Raw genomic sequence first — 17,933 nt, 5'->3', positions numbered from 1 at the left:
GCTTGTTCGCATTTGTGTTCCTCACGTGTGCCCCAAAGAATGAGGTGATTTGGTGAAATGCTATGCCCAAGATTACCATCCGAGTTGCCGTCGGGGAAGTGGCTCAAATAGCCTCGGCTATCACTTCCTTTTGACGGCCGTGATGGTCAAGCGGATTAAGGCGCCCTGTAGTTACCAGTTGCGTTGCTTCTGGGAGTATGGGTTCGAGTCACTTCTGGGGTGTGAGTTTTCATTCGCATATAGTCCTGGGGACCATTCAGGCTTGTTCGCATATATATATATATATATATATATATATATATATATATATATAAGGGTAAGATTAATAATTCTAACATGAATCTGCTCAATATTTCTTACGTTTTTCTTCACTGTCGAGGGTAATTGAAAAATTAATTCTCCAAAATTAATTTTTTTAACATTTTTATTTTTGGTGTGACGCCTAAAAGCGTTTCGTAAGGGCTTCTTACATTCTCAAGGACTGGTTTACCCATAACAAAAATCATGCTTATATGCGTTTGTTATGTGTAAATCAGTCTGGTATATATATATATATATATATATATATATATATATATATATATATATATATATATATATATATATTCCCTGCCTTTGGAGAGTGGTAAGAGTAGTTATTATTATTATTAATATATTTATTGACCAAAAAAATACAATTTTGCCTCATATGAGTAACTCAATAAGGTATTATTACACTGAGGTGCTGCTGATATTCACTGTCACACAGGACAGTGAGGTGCTGCTCATATTCACTGCCACACAGGACAGTGAGGTGCTGCTGATATTCACTGTCACACAGGACAGTGAGGTGCTGCTGATATTCACTGTCACACAGGACAGTGAGGTGCTGCTCATATTCACTGCCACACAGGACAGTGAGGTGCTGCTCATATTCACTGTCACACAGGACAGTGAGGTGCTGCTCATATTCACTGCCACACAGGACAGTGAGGTGCTGCTCATATTCACTGTCACACAGGACAGTGAGGTCCTGCTCATATTCACTGTCACACAGGACAGTGAGGTGCTGCTCATATTCACTGTCACACAGGACAGTGAGGTCCTGCTGATATTCACTGTCACACAGGACAGTGAGGTGCTGCTCATGTTCACTGTCACACAGGACAGTGAGGTCCTGCTGATATTCACTGCCACACAGGACAGTGAGGTGCTGCTCATATTCACTGTCACACAGGACAGTGAGGTGCTGCTCATGTTCACTGTCACACAGGACAGTGAGGTCCTGCTCATGTTCACTCACACAGGACAGTGAGGTGCTGCTCATGTTCACTGTCACACAGGACAGTGAGGTCCTGCTCATGTTCACTGTCACACAGGACAGTGAGGTGCTGCTCATGTTCACTGTCACACAGGACAGTGAGGTCCTGCTCAGCAGGTCAACATTGTAGGACTGAGAGCAGGAGATGCTGTTTCTCCCACAGGGTTATTAACCCATGGAACCGCCTACCCGCCGAAGCCCCTAATGCCCCCCAAGAATTATCATGCTTTATAGGTTTAAATTATCAGGTTTAAAGTACAGCTGTAAGATAACATCAGGGCAAATGGGGGGTACCTTCGACAAGTCGCCGGCTTCGTGTCCTCGTCGAGGCCACTAGTTTTAGTGGCTCTCAGGTAAACTCTGGTAATTATAAAGGAGGAGATAGAGTTTGTGCTCTATGAGAGGGCTACGATAGCTCAATGGGAGCTCTGCAATACTCTATGGAAGTTCTACATTGCTCTACACTGCTTGGGAGCCGGTCGACCGAGCGGACAGCACGCTGGACTTCTCATCCTGTGGTCCTGGGTTCGATCCCAGGCGCCGGCGAGAAAAAATGGGCACAGCTTCTTTCACCCTATGCCCCTGTTACCTAGCAGTAAATATAGCTACCTGGGTGTTAGTCAGCTGTCACGGGCTGCTTCCTGGGGGTGGAGGCCTGGTCGAGGACCGGGCCGCGGGGACACTAAAGCCCCAAAATCATCTCTAGATAACCTCTATTGGAATGATGTTACGATAATATAAAGTGGAATGATGATTTAGGCGTGAACAGAGAGCATTATCTATTAGCTTACAAGGAAGACAATAATAGAATTAACGAACCCAAATAATAAAGTTAAAATGCTGGGGGCCATATCCATGAAGCCGTTACGCAAGCACTCACGAACCTGGGGCCAGATCCATGAAGCCGTTACGCAAGCACTCACGAACCTGTCCATCTTTTCTCAATCTTTGGCGGCTTTGTTTACAATTATTAAACAGTTAATGAGCTCGGAAGCACCAGGAGACTGTTTATAACAATAACAACAGTTGATTGGCAAGTTTTCACGCTTGTAAACTGTTTAATAAATGTAATTCAAAGCCGTCAAAGATTGAGGAAAGATGTACACGTTCGTAAGTGCTTGCGTAACTGCTTCATGAATCTGGCCCCAGGTTCATAAGTGCTTGCGTAACTGCTTCGTGAATCTGGCCCCAAGTTCGTAAGTGCTTGCGTAACTGCTTCGTGAATCTGGCCCCAGATTCGTAAGTGCTTGCGTAACTGCTTCGTGAATCTGGCCCCAAGTTCGTAAGTGCTTGCGTAACTGCTTCGTGAATCTGGCCCCAAGTTCGTAAGTGCTTGCGTAACTGCTTCGTGAATCTGGCCCCAAGTTCGTAAGTGCTTGCGTAACTGCTTCGTGAATCTGGCCCCAGGTTCGTAAGTGCTTGCGTAACTGCTTCGTGAATCTGGCCCCAGGTTCGTAAGTGCTTGCGTAACTGCTTCGTGAATCTGGCCCCAGGTTCGTAAGTGCTTGCGTAACTGTTTCCTGAATCTGGCCCCAGGTTCGTATCTGGCGTTTGTAGGTGTTTGAAAGAGAATGAAATCTCCCTTCTCTCTCTTTCCCTCTCTCTTGTTTTCCCTCTCGCCCCCTTCCATCTTGCTTCTCCTCTCTGCTCTTTACTAGCCACAAAGAAAACAAGAGAGCATCGCCTTCAGTACCCCTACCCCCCCCCCCCACCCTCCTCCTCCTCCAAGGTACATCTTGGACACTCCCAAGGACTGGAGATCGTCTGAAGTTCTACCAGTGGATTAAAAAACATCTCCAGCGTTTGTTGTCTTAAGGAGCCTTGGGAGTCTTTGATGGAAACACTGAGGAGGAGGAGGAGGAGGGGCGGGGGTAGGTTGGGAAGAGACGGGGACTTGGACTGGTCTGAGCTGTTGGCTGTGTTGCTATCTTCCTGAGTGGTTATCTTGAGGTGATTTGGGGGCTTAGTGTCCCCGCGGCCCGGTCCTCGACCAGGCCTCCACCCCCAGGAAGCAGCCCGTGACAGCTGAGTAACTCCCAGGTACCTATTTACTGCTAGATAACAGGGGGCATCAGGGGTGATAGAAACTGCCCATTGTTTCTCGCCGGCGCCCGGGATCGAACCCAGGACCGAACCCAGGACCACAGGATCACGCGTCCAGTGTTGTGTCCGCTCAGCCACCGGCTCCTGAGCCTTGCTGGTAACAGCGCTGGTGCATGAGCTGTAGTCTTCACAGAGGAAACATTATTGTTATTTACGAAGCGAGAATATTTCCTTCTTTCTGATAAGGAGGAAAGCACGAAGATTGGTTTGATGTTGGATTTCCCTCCCTTCCCTCCCGTTCTCTCTCTTCCTCCTTCCCTCTCATTCTCTCTCTTCCTCCTTCCCTCTCATTCTCTCTCTTTCTCCTTCCCTCCCGTTCTCTCTCTTCCTCCTTCCCTCTCATTCTCTCTCTTCCTCCTTCCCTCTCATTCTCTCTCTTCCTCCTTCCCTCTCATTCTCTCTCTTTCTCCTTCCCTCCCGTTCTCTCTCTTCCTCCTTCCCTCTCATTCTCTCTCTTCCTCCTTCCCTCTCATTCTCTCTCTTCCTCCTTCCCTCTCATTCTCTCTCTTTCTCCTTCCCTCCCGTTCTCTCTCTTCCTCCTTCCCTCTCATTCTCTCTCTTCCTCCTTCCCTCTCATTCTCTCTCTTTCTCCTTCCCTCTCATTCTCTTTCTCCTTCCCTCTCGTTCTCTCTCTTTCTCCTTCCCTCTCGTTCTCTCTCTTCCTCCTTCCCTCTCATTCTCTCTCTTTCTCCTTCCCTCTCATTCTCTCTTCCTCCTTCCCTCTCGTTATCTCTCTTTCTCCTTCCCTCCCGTTATCTCTCCCTCCTTCCCTCCCGTTAACTCCCCCTCCTTCCCCTCTTCCTCCACTAACTACACAAGGGTTATTAAGGCCGTGACACCTGGTTACTGACCAACAAGCAAGTATCGTAGTCCTGTATTGAAGTAAACTCAGCATACACACCAAGAAAAAGAGCTACATTTACCGATGTATATACTCCTGGTTGGAGTTTGAATATACCAAGTTGTAATATATGACTTGAGTAGAGAGGGCAGCGTGCAGGGAGGGGGGGGGGGCGAGCCTCAACCCCACACATGTGGAATTTGGAATTAATGGTAATTAACATGTTAATTCCATATGTGGAATTGACGGTGTAGCACACTGCACACTGTACACTGTAAATATTTTTCTTCTTTCATTATTCTATCCAGCCACTTGGGCTGGACGGTAGAGCGACGGTCTCCCTTCGTGCAGGTTGGCGATCAATCCACGACCGTCCAAGTGGTTGGGCACCATTCCTTCCCCCCGTCCCATCCCAAATCCTTATCCTGACCCCTTAGAAGTGCTATATTTTCGTAATGGCTTGGTGCTTTCCCCTGATAATTAAAACAATAATCCATTACTCTAAATAAGTAACCACGTGTGTGTGTGTACTCACCTAATTGTGCTTGCGGGGGTTGAGCTCTGGCTCTTTGGTCCCGCCTCTCAACCATCAATCAACAGGTGTACAGGTTCCTGAGCCTACTGGGCTCTATCATATCTACACTTGAAACTGTGTATGGAGTCAGCCTCTACCACATCACTGCCCAATGCATTCCTTTTGTCAACCACTCTGACACTAAAAAAGTTCTTTCTAATATCTCTGTGTGTGCAGAGAAGTACACAATATATACAAGTGCGTGTGTGTGTGTGTGTGTGTGTGTGTGTGTGTGTGTGTGTGTGTGTGTGTGTGTGTGTGTGTGTGTGTGCGCGCGTGCACGTTTTGGGAGCCTGACATGTAGGCTCCAACATATTCATAATATTGTGTGTGGTGGTGGGAGGGTTTGAGCAGAGGACTTTTTTTGTAATTCCCCCTGAACGTCTGTCATTTTCTGATGCAAATTTTTTATATATTTTTTTGTTTTTGTTTAACAACGACAGTGGGTTTTTTTGTGTTTGCTGCTCTCACTGCTCACGTTTGGCTAAACAGAAAACGGGAACGGTTAGCCACCTTTGATGTATGTCTCTCTCGTTTTGGGTGTTTTATGTACTTTTTTATTGTTCTTTGCGAGGTAGATGGATAGTTTATTGACGGAGAGAGCAGTTAGTTCCTGCTCGTACGTCCTCCACCTCCAGGGAGCCGGTCGGCCGAGCGGACAGCACGCTGGACTTGTGATCCTGTGGTCCTGGGTTCGATCCCAGGCGCCGGCGAGAAACAATGGGCAGAGTTTCTTACACCCTATGCCCCTGTTACCTAGCAGTAAAATAGGTACCTGGGTGTTAGTCAGCTGTCACGGGCTGCTTCTTGGGGGGTGGAGGCCTGGTCGAGGACCGGGCCGAAGGACACTAAAAAGCCCCGAAATCATCTCAAGATAACCTCAAGATAGGGAGGAATTGAGCAGTTGAAGAGTTTGTGAGCGGAACTCAAACCTCATTAGTGGGCTTAAAGAGGTTACCTCACTTCCCGTAGTAACTGGTTAATAAGTACTTATAGGTAAGTATTTGGCTAATTTACGAGTCTTAGAAAAAATCCTGAAGGCATGAAAATAGTTGAACACTTTCGATGTTAGAGACTAAGAAAAATGTGAGAGAAACATTGAAACCTCTTGAGAGAAATGTAAGAGATAGAGGCAGGAGAGGAGCAGGAAACGAAGAGGCGTAGCAGAGAGAGAGAGAGAGAGAGAGAGAGAGAGAGAGAGACAGACAGACAGACAGACAGACAGACAGACAGACAGACAGACAGACAGACAGACAGACAGAGAGAGAGAGAGAGAGAGAGAGAGAGACTGCTAGCAGGAGTTACGAGGAGCAGCACGATGCAACACTTGCTGCTACAGCTGTTGAAAGACAATCTACTTTACCACAGAGGAACAGAAGTCCGGCTGGAAGTAAGACCTCGTAACTATGCTAGACGGACAGTCGTAATTACCTTGTACAGGAAATAAATTCACGAAGGAAGAGCAACTCCATTATGTGTTATGAAAGGGGATTAGTAATGTAAGCCTTATGGTCCTAAATCGGATCACAAATTCAGGCAGATTATAGACAGATTTGGTGGTTGGTAAAGTATGCGAGTGTTGAGTGAGATTACATGGTATGTCTTGGAACGAGGTATCCTTGTATCCTACAAGGTATCCTAACGAGGTATGCCATTGGAACGAGGTATCAGGTATCCTCCAAAGGATACCTGATCAACCAGGCTGTGATTCATACATCAGGCTGCGAGCAGCTGCGTCAAACAGCCTGGTTCACCAGTCCAGCAACGAATAGGCCTGGTCGACGACCGGACCGCGGGAACGCTAAGCCCCGGAAACACTACAAGGTGTTGAAGTGCTTCAAGGAAGTTACTTGAGGACGATAACGACTAAGAAACGTTGATGGCAGACATATAGTTGTCAACAAACTTGTCAGACATGAAACTGGCCCCAGACTGGGCTTGGGGGGGGGGGAGTAGAAAAACTCTCAGAACCCCATCCAGGTACAATCCAGGTACAATTCAAAGTATAGATCAAGGTTTAGATTGAATATTTACTTAACACTTAAAGCTTGTATGCCACAAGTATTTAATTGGTAATTAATGCTCTTGAATATAAAGCCGCCGCAATGGGGCTCAGAAATATTGCCGGAACAACCGTGGACATCTTCAAGAGGAAACTAGATTGTTTCCTCCAAGGAGTGCCGGACCAACCGGGCTGTGGTGGGTATGTGGGCCTGCGGGCCGCTCCAAGCAACAGCCTGGTGGACCAAACTCTCACAAGTCCAGCCTGGCCTCGGGCCGGGCTTGGGGAGTAGAAGAACTCCCAGAACCCCATCAACCAGGTATATGTGGGCCTGCGGGCCGCTCCAAGCAACAGCCTGGTGGACCAAACTCTCACAAGTCAAGCCTGGCCTCGGGCCGGGCTTGGGGAGTAGAACTCCCAGAACCCCATCAACCAGGTATCAACCAGGTAATCAACCAGGGCCACTAATTATGCTGTACTTGTGTATCAACTGGTTGTCTGTTCAAACTTTGATAAATAATTTACTGAATATTATTTCCTAATACCCTATTAAATATGGGTTCAATATACAGCATTAAATATTAACAGTTGTTCCATAACTTACTTCTCTGATGTAATAGATGCAGTGATTTAGGTTACGAGTCCTGAATTCAACTGTAATCGTAAGTATTAACAACATTACAGTATTAGTATTATTAGCTTATCCAATTTTGTGCTGAACACACACACACACACACACACACACACACATATATATATATATATATATATATATATATATATATATATATATATATATATATATATATATATATATATATATATATATGTCGTACCTAGTAGCCAGAACTCACTTCTCAGCCTACTATTCAAGGCCCGATTTGCCTAATAAGCCAAGTTTTCCTGAATTAATATATTTACTATAATTTTTTTCTTATGAAATGATAAAGCAACCCTTTTCTCTATGTATGAGGTCAATTTTTTTTTATTGGAGCTAAAATTAACGTAGATATATGACCGAACCTAACCAACCCTACCTAACCTAACCTAACCTATATTTATAGGTAAGGTTAGGTTAGGTAGCCAAAAAAAGCTAGGTTAGGTTAGGTTAGGTAGGTTAGGTAGACGAAAAAACATTAATTCATGAAAACTTGGCTTATTAGGCAAATCGGGCCTTGAATAGTAGGCTGAGAAGTGCGTTCTGGCTATTAGGTACGACATATATATATATATATATATATATATATATATATATATATATATATATATATATATATATATATATATATATATGACAGTGTCAGTCCACGGAGGAAAATTGAAACAGGAATTTCCTTAAGTACTTTCGTATATTAATACATCTTCAGAATACATTAATACATCTTCTCAATACATTATTGAGAGAGAGGAGTGAGAGAACGCTCAAAACATGAGGTGTCGAGGCCAGCAGGCCAGGCAGCGAGGAGTGACTGGGAGACACACCAGGTAAAGTGGGTATCGCTGTAGTACTGAGAGGCGCTGTAATGAGTCTGCTGTTTGGGGCGCCCGGAATTCCGGCTGGAATTTCCGATGGGTGACAGTGGCGATATTGACATATGATAGGCGCCAGATGAAAGCATTCTGGTTGGCTTGGTGGCGGGATCAGCTCCGGTGGTGTTCAGGCGCTAATGGGAGGGGAAGGTTGTCTAGATTCTTTAGGTGGGAGGTGGTGGAGCAGCCTGGTCCCCCTGAAGGTTACCAGACGCCAGGAAATTGTCGTATTAAAGTGTACTATCCTATGCAGGCGAGGAGTCACAATAACGTGGCTGAAGTATGTTGACCAATCTACACACTAGAAAATGAAGGGACGACGACGTTTCGGTCCGTCCTGGACCATTCTCAAGTCGATTTGAGAATCGACTGCCCTAATCTACCAGAGGACCCAAAACAGAAAACGGGATAGTATGTCAATTTCGCCAGCCGCTTCCGTTTTTCTAATACAAGAATTTTTTGGCTTAGAATATACGTCAAAGTACGACGTCCTATTAGGCAGAGGGTGTAATTGGTGAGGTGGGGTTATAGGTTAGCTTGGTAAGGGGTTGATGGGGGTTGATGTAGGTGTTGAGGTGGTAGTGTGCTACACGTGAGAGGGGTTGAGGTGGAGGGGCAATTCCAAGTCGATGGGTTGATGGTGATAGTGTGTGTTTCCGGTGAGTTGAGAGGAAGATGGATGGATGGGTGACCATCTTGGATGGTAGGCCGAGCCTCTAGGTGAATCCTAGTGCTCTACGCTAAGCCTAAATGCTATCCTATCTACCTATCTATTGAAGAAGAGTTGATGAGGGGCGGTGGGTGTTGAGTGAGATAAAGCTGCTCACAGTGGAGTTGAAGGGAGCCGGTCGGCCGAGCGGACAGCACGCTGGACTTGTGATCCTGTGGTCTCGGGTTCGATCCCGGGGGGGGAGGCCTGGTCGAGGACCGGGCCGCGGGGTTACTGAAGCCCCGAAATCATCTCAAGATAACGACACGCCATCTTCACATCCCCGTCCATCATATTATCTTCTCATCTACATTACCTTTAAACCTCTCCATATCCCTATCCTTATATCCCCTCCCAGTTATCCTTCCCTTCTCTCCCATGTGTAACCCCCTTACAAGATTCTTCTCTCATAACCTCCTTCCCACCTCAACGGCCTGCAGCCCACCCCCTCCCTTTCCTTCCCCCTTTCCCAGGTGGTCACAGGAGGGAGCCTTCCCACACCTTACTAATTGACAGCGTCGCAGTGTTGTGGAGACCGTGGACAACCCTGGGAATTGTGTGACGGGTGTTCGTATCCCAGCGGTCATCAGTGGTACTAACATTGACCGCTCCGACCCTCAGCCCTTCTTGTTCTGGCAGTCATCACGAATTATTTGGGCTTGATATGTGTGTGTGTGTGTACTCACCTATTTGTGCTTCTGGGGGTTGAGCTCTGGCTCTTTGGTCCCGCCTCTCAACTGTCAACTGGTAGTTGATTGTGTGTACTCACCTGTTTGTTCTTGCGGGGGTTGAGCTCTGGCTCTTTGGTCCCGCCGCTCAACCGTCAATCAACAGGTGTACAGGTTCCTGAGCCTATTGGGCTCTATCATATCTACACTTGAAACTGTGTATGGAGTCAGCCTCCACCACATCACCCCCTAATGCATTCCATTTGTCAACCACTCTGACACTAAAAAAGTTCTTTCTAATATCTCTGTGGCTCATTTGGGCACTCAGTTTCCACCTGTGTCCCCTTGTGCGTGTTCCCCTTGTGTTAAATAGACTGTCTTTATCTACCCTATCAATTCCCTTCAGAATCTTGAATGTGGTGATCATGTCCCCCCTAACTCTTCTGTCTTCCAGCGAAGTGAGGTTTAATTCCCGTAGTCTTTCCTCGTAGCTCATACCTCTCAGCTCGGGTACTAGTCTGGTGGCAAACCTTTGAACCTTTTCCAGTTTAGTCTTATCCTTGACTAGATATGGACTCCATGCTGGGGCTGCATACTCCAGGATTGGCCTGACATATGTGGTATACAAAGTTCTGAATGATTCTTTACACAAGTTTCTGAATGCCGTTCGTATGTTGGCCAGCCTGGCATATGCCGCTGATGTTATCCGCTTGATATGTGCTGCAGGAGACAGGTCTGGCGTGATATCAACCCCCAAGTCTTTTTCCTTCTCTGACTCCTGAAGAATTTCCTCTCCCAGATGATACCTTGTATCTGGCCTCCTGCTCCCTACACCTATCTTCATTACATTACATTTGGTTGGGTTAAACTCTAACAACCATTTGTTCGAAAATTCCTTCAGCTTGTCTAGGTCTTCTTGAAGCCTCAAACAGTCCTCTTCTGTTTTAATCCTTCTCATAATTTTAGCATCGTCCGCAAACATTGAGAGAAATGAATCGATACCCTCCGGGAGATCATTTACATATATCAGAAACAAGATAGGACCGAGTACAGAGCCCTGTGGGACTCCACTGGTGACTTCACGCCAATCGGAGGTCTCACCCCTCACCGTAACTCTCTGCTTCCTATTGCCTAGATACTCCCTTATCCACTGGAGCACCTTACCAGCTACACCTGCCTGTCTCTCCAGCTTATGTGCCAGCCTCTTATGCGGTAATGTGTCAAAGGCTTTCCGACAATCCAAGAAAATGCAGTCCGCCCAGCCCTCTCTTTCTTGCTTAATCTTTGTCATCTGATCGAAGAATTCTATCAAGCCTGTAATGCAAGATTTACCCTCCCTGAACCCATGTTGGTGGCCTATGTGTGTGTGTGTGTGTGTGTGTGTGTGTACTCACCTAGTTGTACTCACCTAGTTGTGTTTGCGGGGGTTGAGCTCTGGCTCTTTGGTCCCGCCTCTCAACCGTCAATCAACAGGTGTACAGATTCCTGAGCCTATCGGGCTCTGTCATATCTACACTTGAAACTGTGTATGGAGTTAGCCTCCACCACATCACTTCCTAATGCATTCCATTTGTCAACCACTCTGACACTAAAAAAGTTCTTTCTAATATCTCTGTGGCTCATTTGGGCACTCAGTTTCCACCTGTGTCCCCTAGTACGTGTGCCCCTTGTGTTAAATAGACTGTCTTTATCTACCCTATCAATCCCCTTCAGAATCTTGAATGTGGTGATCATGTCCCCCCTAACTCTTCTGTCTTCCAGCGAAGTGAGGTTTAATTCCCGTAGTCTCTCCTCGTAGCTCATACCTCTCAGCTCGGGTACTAGTCTGGTGGCAAACCTTTGAACCTTTTCCAGTTTAGTCTTATCCTTGACTAGATATGGACTCCATGCTGGGGCTGCATACTCCAGGATTGGCCTGACATATATGGTATACAAAGTTCTGAATGATTCTTTACACAAGTTTCTGAATGCCGTTCGTATGTTGGCCAGCCTGGCATATGCCGCTGATGTTATCCGCTTGATATGTGCTGCAGGAGACAGGTCTGGCGTGATATCAACCCCCAAGTCTTTTTCCTTCTCTGACTCCTGAAGAATTTCCTCTCCCAGATGATACCTTGTATCTGGCCTCCTGCTCCCTACACCTATCTTCATTACATTACATTTGGTTGGGTTAAACTCTAACAACCATTTGTTCGACCATTCCTTCAGCTTGTCTAGGTCTTCTTGAAGCCTCAAACAGTCCTCTTCTGTTTTAATCCTTCTCATAATTTTAGCATCGTCCGCAAACATTGAGAGAAATGAATCGATACCCTCCGGGAGATCATTTACATATATCAGAAACAAGATAGGACCGAGTACAGAGCCCTGTGGGACTCCACTGGTGACTTCACGCCAATCGGAGGTCTCACCCCTCACCGTAACTCTCTGCTTCCTATTGCTTAGATACTCCCTTATCCACTGGAGCACCTTACCAGCTACACCTGCCTGTCTCTCCAGCTTATGTACCAGCCTCTTATGCGGTACTGTGTCAAAGGCTTTCCGACAATCCAAGAAAATGCAGTCCGCCCAGCCCTCTCTTTCTTGCTTAATCTGTGTCACCTGATCGTAGAATTCTATCAAGCCTGTAAGGCAAGATTTACCCTCCCTGAATCCATGTTGGCGATTTGTCACGAAGTCCCTTCTCTCCAGATGTGTTACCAGGTTTTTTCTCACGATCTTCTCCATCACCTTGCATGGTATACAAGTCAAGGACACTGGCCTGTAGTTCAGTGCCTCTTGTCTGTCGCCCTTTTTGTATATTGGGACCACATTCGCCGTCTTCCATATTTCTGGTAGGTCTCCCGTCTCTAGTGACTTACTATACACTATGGAGAGTGGCAGGCAAAGTGCCTCTGCACACTCTTTCAGTACCCATGGTGAGATCCCATCTGGACCAACAGCCTTTCTAACATCCAGATCCAGCAGGTGTCTCTTGACCTCCTCTCTCGTAATTTCGAACTCCTCCAAGGCCGCCTGGTTTACCTCCCTTTCTCCTAGCACAGTGACCTCACCCTGTTCTATTGTGAAGACCTCCTGGAACCTCTTGTTGAGTTCCTCACACACCTCTCTGTCATTCTCTGTATACCTGTCCTCGCCTGTTCTAAGTTTCAATACCTGTTCTTTCACTGTTGTTTTCCTTCTGATGTGACTGTGGAGTAGCTTTGGTTCGGTCTTGGCTTTGTTTGCTATATCATTTTCAAAATTTTTCTCTGCTTCTCTTCTCCCCCTGACGTACTCATTCCTGGTTCTCTGGTATCTCTCTCTGCTTTCTGGTGTTCTGTTATTCCGGAAGTTCCTCCACGCCTTTTTGTTCAGTTTCTTCGCTTCCATACATGCCCTATTATACCATGGATTCTTCTGTTGCTTCTCGGATTTTTCCCTTTGGGCCGGGATGAACCTGTTTACTGCCTCCTGACACTTTTGGGTAACATAGTCCATCATACCCTGTACAGACTTGTCTCTGAGGTCTGTGTCCCAAGGTATTTCACTTAGGAAACTTCTCATCTGTTCATAATTCCCCTTTCGGTATGCCAGCCTTTTGATTCCTAGTTCTTTTTGGGGGGAGATAAGTCCTAGCTCTACCAGGTACTCAAAGTTCAATACACTGTGATCACTCATTCCCAAGGGCGCTTCCATCTTAACTTCCCTTATATCCCATTCATTTAGGGTAAATATCAAATCAAGCATTGCTGGTTCATCTTCTCCTCTCATTCTTGTTGGTTCTTTGGTGTGCTGGCTTAGAAAGTTTCTTGTTGCCACGTCCAGCAGCTTAGCTCTCCATGTTTCTGGTCCTCCATGCGGGTCTCTGTTCTTCCAATCTATCTTCCCATGGTTGAAGTCTCCCATAATTAGTAGTCCAGATCCATTCCTGCTAGCAACAGAAGCTGCTCTTTCTATTATGTTAATGGTGGCCATGTTGTTTCTATCATATTCCTGTCTAGGTCTTCTGTCATTTGGTGGTGGATTATATATGACTGCGACTATAATTTTTTTCCCTCCATTTGTTACAGTACCTGCTATGTAGTCACTAAAACCTTCACAGCCCTGAATATCCATCTCCTCAAAATCCCAGCCTTGTCTTACCAGCAGAGCTACACCACCCCCACCTCTTCCTTCCCTCTCTTTCCTCATAACATAATAGTCCTGTGGGAACACTGCATTTGTTATCGTTTTCGTGATCTTTGTTTCTGTGAGGGCTATTATGTCTGGGTTTTCCTCTAGTACCAGTTCTCCAAGCTCATTTGCTTTATTTGTAATTCCATCTATGTTTGTGTACATCGCTTTGAGGCTCACTTTCTTCTGTCCCTTCTCAAATCGCCTCCTTGGTGAGTGTTCTGCTGGTGGGGGAGGCTGTTCCATGGGTGTGAGGACCTGTGAGGTGGATAACAGGGTCTCAGAGGATACTGGGATGAGGTGCGGGGGATCCAGTGAAGGGATTTGTGTGTGTGTGTGTGTGTGTGTGTGTGTGTGTGTGTGTGTGTGTGTGTGTGTGTGTGTAATATACTTATATGTAAATAAATCCACAAGGGCCGTGATCCTCATTCGAATCCTCATCACGGCCGTTGTGGATTTGTTCATTTGATATATCACCCTATTGTGATTTCTGTGTTTTTTTTTATAAATGTTTATATACAAAAACTCTTAACCCCTGACCCATTTGTACCCGGTCAGTCAGGTGTCGAATCCTGAATCCTTCAAAGGTTAAGAATTTTCGGATGCATATTGGCTAGGGGACCATTTAAGCTTTATGCATACTTGATGCTCATGCGGTCCTCTATGAGTTAAGAGTGATGATGTTGACATGATTTGATGAAATATGTGCCTAATAATGCCACGAGTGTTGCCGGGTGGTGGGTGCATGTAGATCACAGTGAGACTATCCAATACGTCTAGCAGCTCATCCTCATAAACAAAGGGCAAAGTCCATTCCGTACACCCGCCAACCCCCTCTGTTTATGACTGAAAAACGGTTTACACACACGACTCACAACTGCTGACGTTCGAACGCTTCTCGAACAAGTGCGCTGACGAATTTTGTTCGAGCCACAACGCTGTAAATGCTTCGCCCACGTACTACAAATACAAATAATCGCCAACAGAACCTAAACTCCTAACCTGATCAATGCCTAAATATGCACACTATGCTAATATATAACAGTATTAATTTATATGTGAGAATTACGGGCTCACCATAGCCCGTGCTACATGGATATTTCGTTCTGAGTAGCTAAATCTAAAACACTAACAACATATGTGTTATTTTTTTTTATTTTGGAACAACAGCATGTTAAAATTTGTGAATTCATCTTTGGGGTCGACCGCTGGATGGAATGGCTTTGGGCTGATGACTGGTTGCTTGGGGACCATTCAAGCTTTACGCATACTTATATATATATATATATATATATATATATATATATATATATATATATATATATATATATATATATATATATATATATATATATGTGTGTGTGTGTGTGCGTGCGTGCGTGCGAGCGCATACCCATGCATGCGATTGGCACAAAACCCCAAAACATGTTTGCACTAAACATATGTGAATAAAATATTTGTGTGTGTGTGTGTGTGTCCTGTTGAATTTAGTTATGAATAAGCCTTAATGGAAAAAAAACCCGCACGCTATGAAATACCTAAAATATAAGTAACCAAACACATAAACCCGTTTGGTTCATGTTATGAAAAATGACCAATGAGAATTAAGTCAAACGAAACACAGACAATCACCAAACAGTATTGCAGTTATGCAACACTCTTAAATTCAACTGGAATGTAAATGCAATGATACTTGTTGCAAAACTTGCAGTATGATCCAGGTACCATGATTTGGTCAGTTGTGTTCTGTTTGGGAAAGTTGTTATATCTGATTATTATATCATTATTATTATTACTATATCATATATAGATTATATATGATATAATTATTATATTTGTGTTGCAATCTTTCAAGTTGGTTCGTTTATCTTATTTCTCAAAGCTATTCTTAAATTTCCATCTTATTTTTATCTTATCTATGTTTTTTTCAGTTATAAATATTTTTTTTTTGTGAATGCTCTATTAGTATCTATATTTGTTTGTAATATCGTAATATTGTTTTCTTATTGTAGGTGACGTGAGTGACTTTGGGGCGGGAGCAGCGCTCAACAAGTCTACGGTAACTTGACTGACAGTTTCATTTCACCCTGATGTCTGTCTGTTCTGCTCACTTTATCTTTTCTGTAGTATGGGCTCCTCCGTGACCCGTTTTCTCTCTTGTTCTTCTTCTGTCTGGCTACTGTCTCTTTTCTCGCTCACTTCTCTTGCTTTCGTATCTTGTTCTCTTCTGCTCGTTCGTTCTTTCTCTTGCTGTTTCTCTCTCTCTTTCTCTTCTGCTCTCTTTCTCTTCTGCTCTCTTTCTCTCCTGCTCTCTCTCTTCTACTGTCTCTCTCTCTTCTCTCTCTCTTCTACTGTCTCTCTTCTACTGTCTCTCTCTCTTCTACTGTCTCTCTCTCTTCTACTCTCTCTCTCTCTCTTCTACTCTCTCTTCTACTCTCTCTCTCTCTCTCTCTCTCTCTCTCTCTCTCTCTCTCTCTCTCTCTCTCTCTCTCTCTCTCTCTCCCTTCCTCTCTCTCTCTCTCTCCCTTCCTCTCTCTCTCTCTCTCTCTCTCTCTCTCTCTCTCTCTCTCTCTCTCTCTCTCTCTCTCTCTCTCTCTCTCTCCCTTCCTCTCTCTCTCTCTCTCTCTCTCTCTCTCTCTCCCTTCCTCTCTCTCTCTCTCTCTCTCTCTCTCTCTCTCTCTCTCTCTCTCTCTCTCTCTCTCTCTTCTACTCTCTCTCTCTCTCTCTCTCTCTCTCTCTCTCTCTCTCTCTCTCTCTCTCTTCTACTCTCTTCTACTCTCTCTCTCTCTCTCTCTCTCTCTCTCTCTCTCTCTCTCTCTCTCTCTCTCTCTCTCTCTCTCTCTCTCTCTCTCTCTCTCTCCCTTCCTCTCTCTCTCTCTCTTCTACTCTCTTCTGCTCTCTCTCTCTTCTACTCTCTTCTGCTCTCTTCTACTCTCTCTCTCTCTCTTCTACTCTCTCTCTCTCTCTCTCTTCTGCTCTCTTCTACTCTCTCTCTTCTGCTCTCTTCTACTCTCTTCTACTCTCTTCTACTCTCTCTCTCTCTCTCTCTCTCTCTCTCTCTCTCTCTCTCTCTCTCTCTCTCTCTCTCTCTCTCTCTCTCTCAGTAAACAATTATTATTCTAATCGATTCACATTTTGGTGTATCATAATTTGATTTATGGATTTAGGATGTTGTTACCCTCTTGTGGTTAATGAAACTAAACATTGCTGCCATTGTGTTGTGTGTTTTAATTGTTCTTGGTTGATATCGTTTCAATACTTAATACAGATTGATGTTGATGACAGACACTTGTGGGTTGAGAACTCGCAATACGATGTGTTGTTTGGGACTTTGTAGCCCACTGACTATTTTTTTTTTAATAAATTGCAGTGTATTTAAAAATAAATTGGTGAAAGTGGGTGGGGGGGGGAGAAGTTGCTTGCGTTTTTTTTTTTTTGTAAATATATGGTGGATATTTGTGGATATATGAGGATATATGATGAATATATGTGGATATATGATTCGGGTATTTTGTGGCTTAGGACACACTCGTGCCTTGGGATCGTTAATGTTATGAACAGGTCTAGGCTTTTAGTCCCTCTGGCGGCATGTTTGGGAACATAAACATCAAGATTAGAGTCTCATTTTCCATTGTCGGGTAAAGGAAGTCTGGTTAGGGTTGACCAGACCACACACTAGAAGGTGAAGGGACGACGACGTTTCGGTCCGTCCTGGACCATTCTCAAGTCGACAATCGACTTGAGAATGGTCCAGGATGGACCGAAACGTCGTCGTCCCTTCACCTTCTCGTGTGTGGTCTGGTCAACTTACTTTAGCCCCGTTATTGTGACTCATCGCTTGCATCTGGTTAGGGTTATCAATCCCCCCCCCCTCCCATTCCCAGGCCTACCACTGATCTCACTCAGGATGCAACCCTTAAGAGTGGCCCGGCTGCCCTTCTCTTAAGGTTATCTTAAGATGATTTCGGGGCTTTAGTGTCCCCGCGGCCCGGTCCTCGACCAGGCCTCCACCCCCAGGAAGCCGCCCGTGACAGCTGACTAACACCCAGGTACC

At 45.2% G+C, this 17,933-nt stretch overlaps 1 protein-coding gene across 1 annotated transcript in view; it reads left to right on the top strand.

The window, feature by feature from the left end:
* LOC123754934 (ATP-dependent DNA helicase DDX11-like) overlaps positions 1 to 17,933 on the top strand; it is a 491,323-nt gene that overhangs the window by 114,572 nt on the left and 358,818 nt on the right. The window contains exon 2 of the mRNA XM_069305392.1: positions 15,892 to 15,938. The gene's annotated coding sequence lies outside the window, so the exon portion shown is untranslated. The remainder of the gene's footprint in view (positions 1 to 15,891; positions 15,939 to 17,933) is intronic.

Source organism: Procambarus clarkii, chromosome 55 (assembly GCF_040958095.1).
Source record: "Procambarus clarkii isolate CNS0578487 chromosome 55, FALCON_Pclarkii_2.0, whole genome shotgun sequence".
In the NCBI taxonomy this organism is placed as follows: Eukaryota; Metazoa; Arthropoda; class Malacostraca; order Decapoda; family Cambaridae; genus Procambarus; species Procambarus clarkii.
This window is presented reverse-complemented; position numbering and strand designations above follow the sequence as displayed.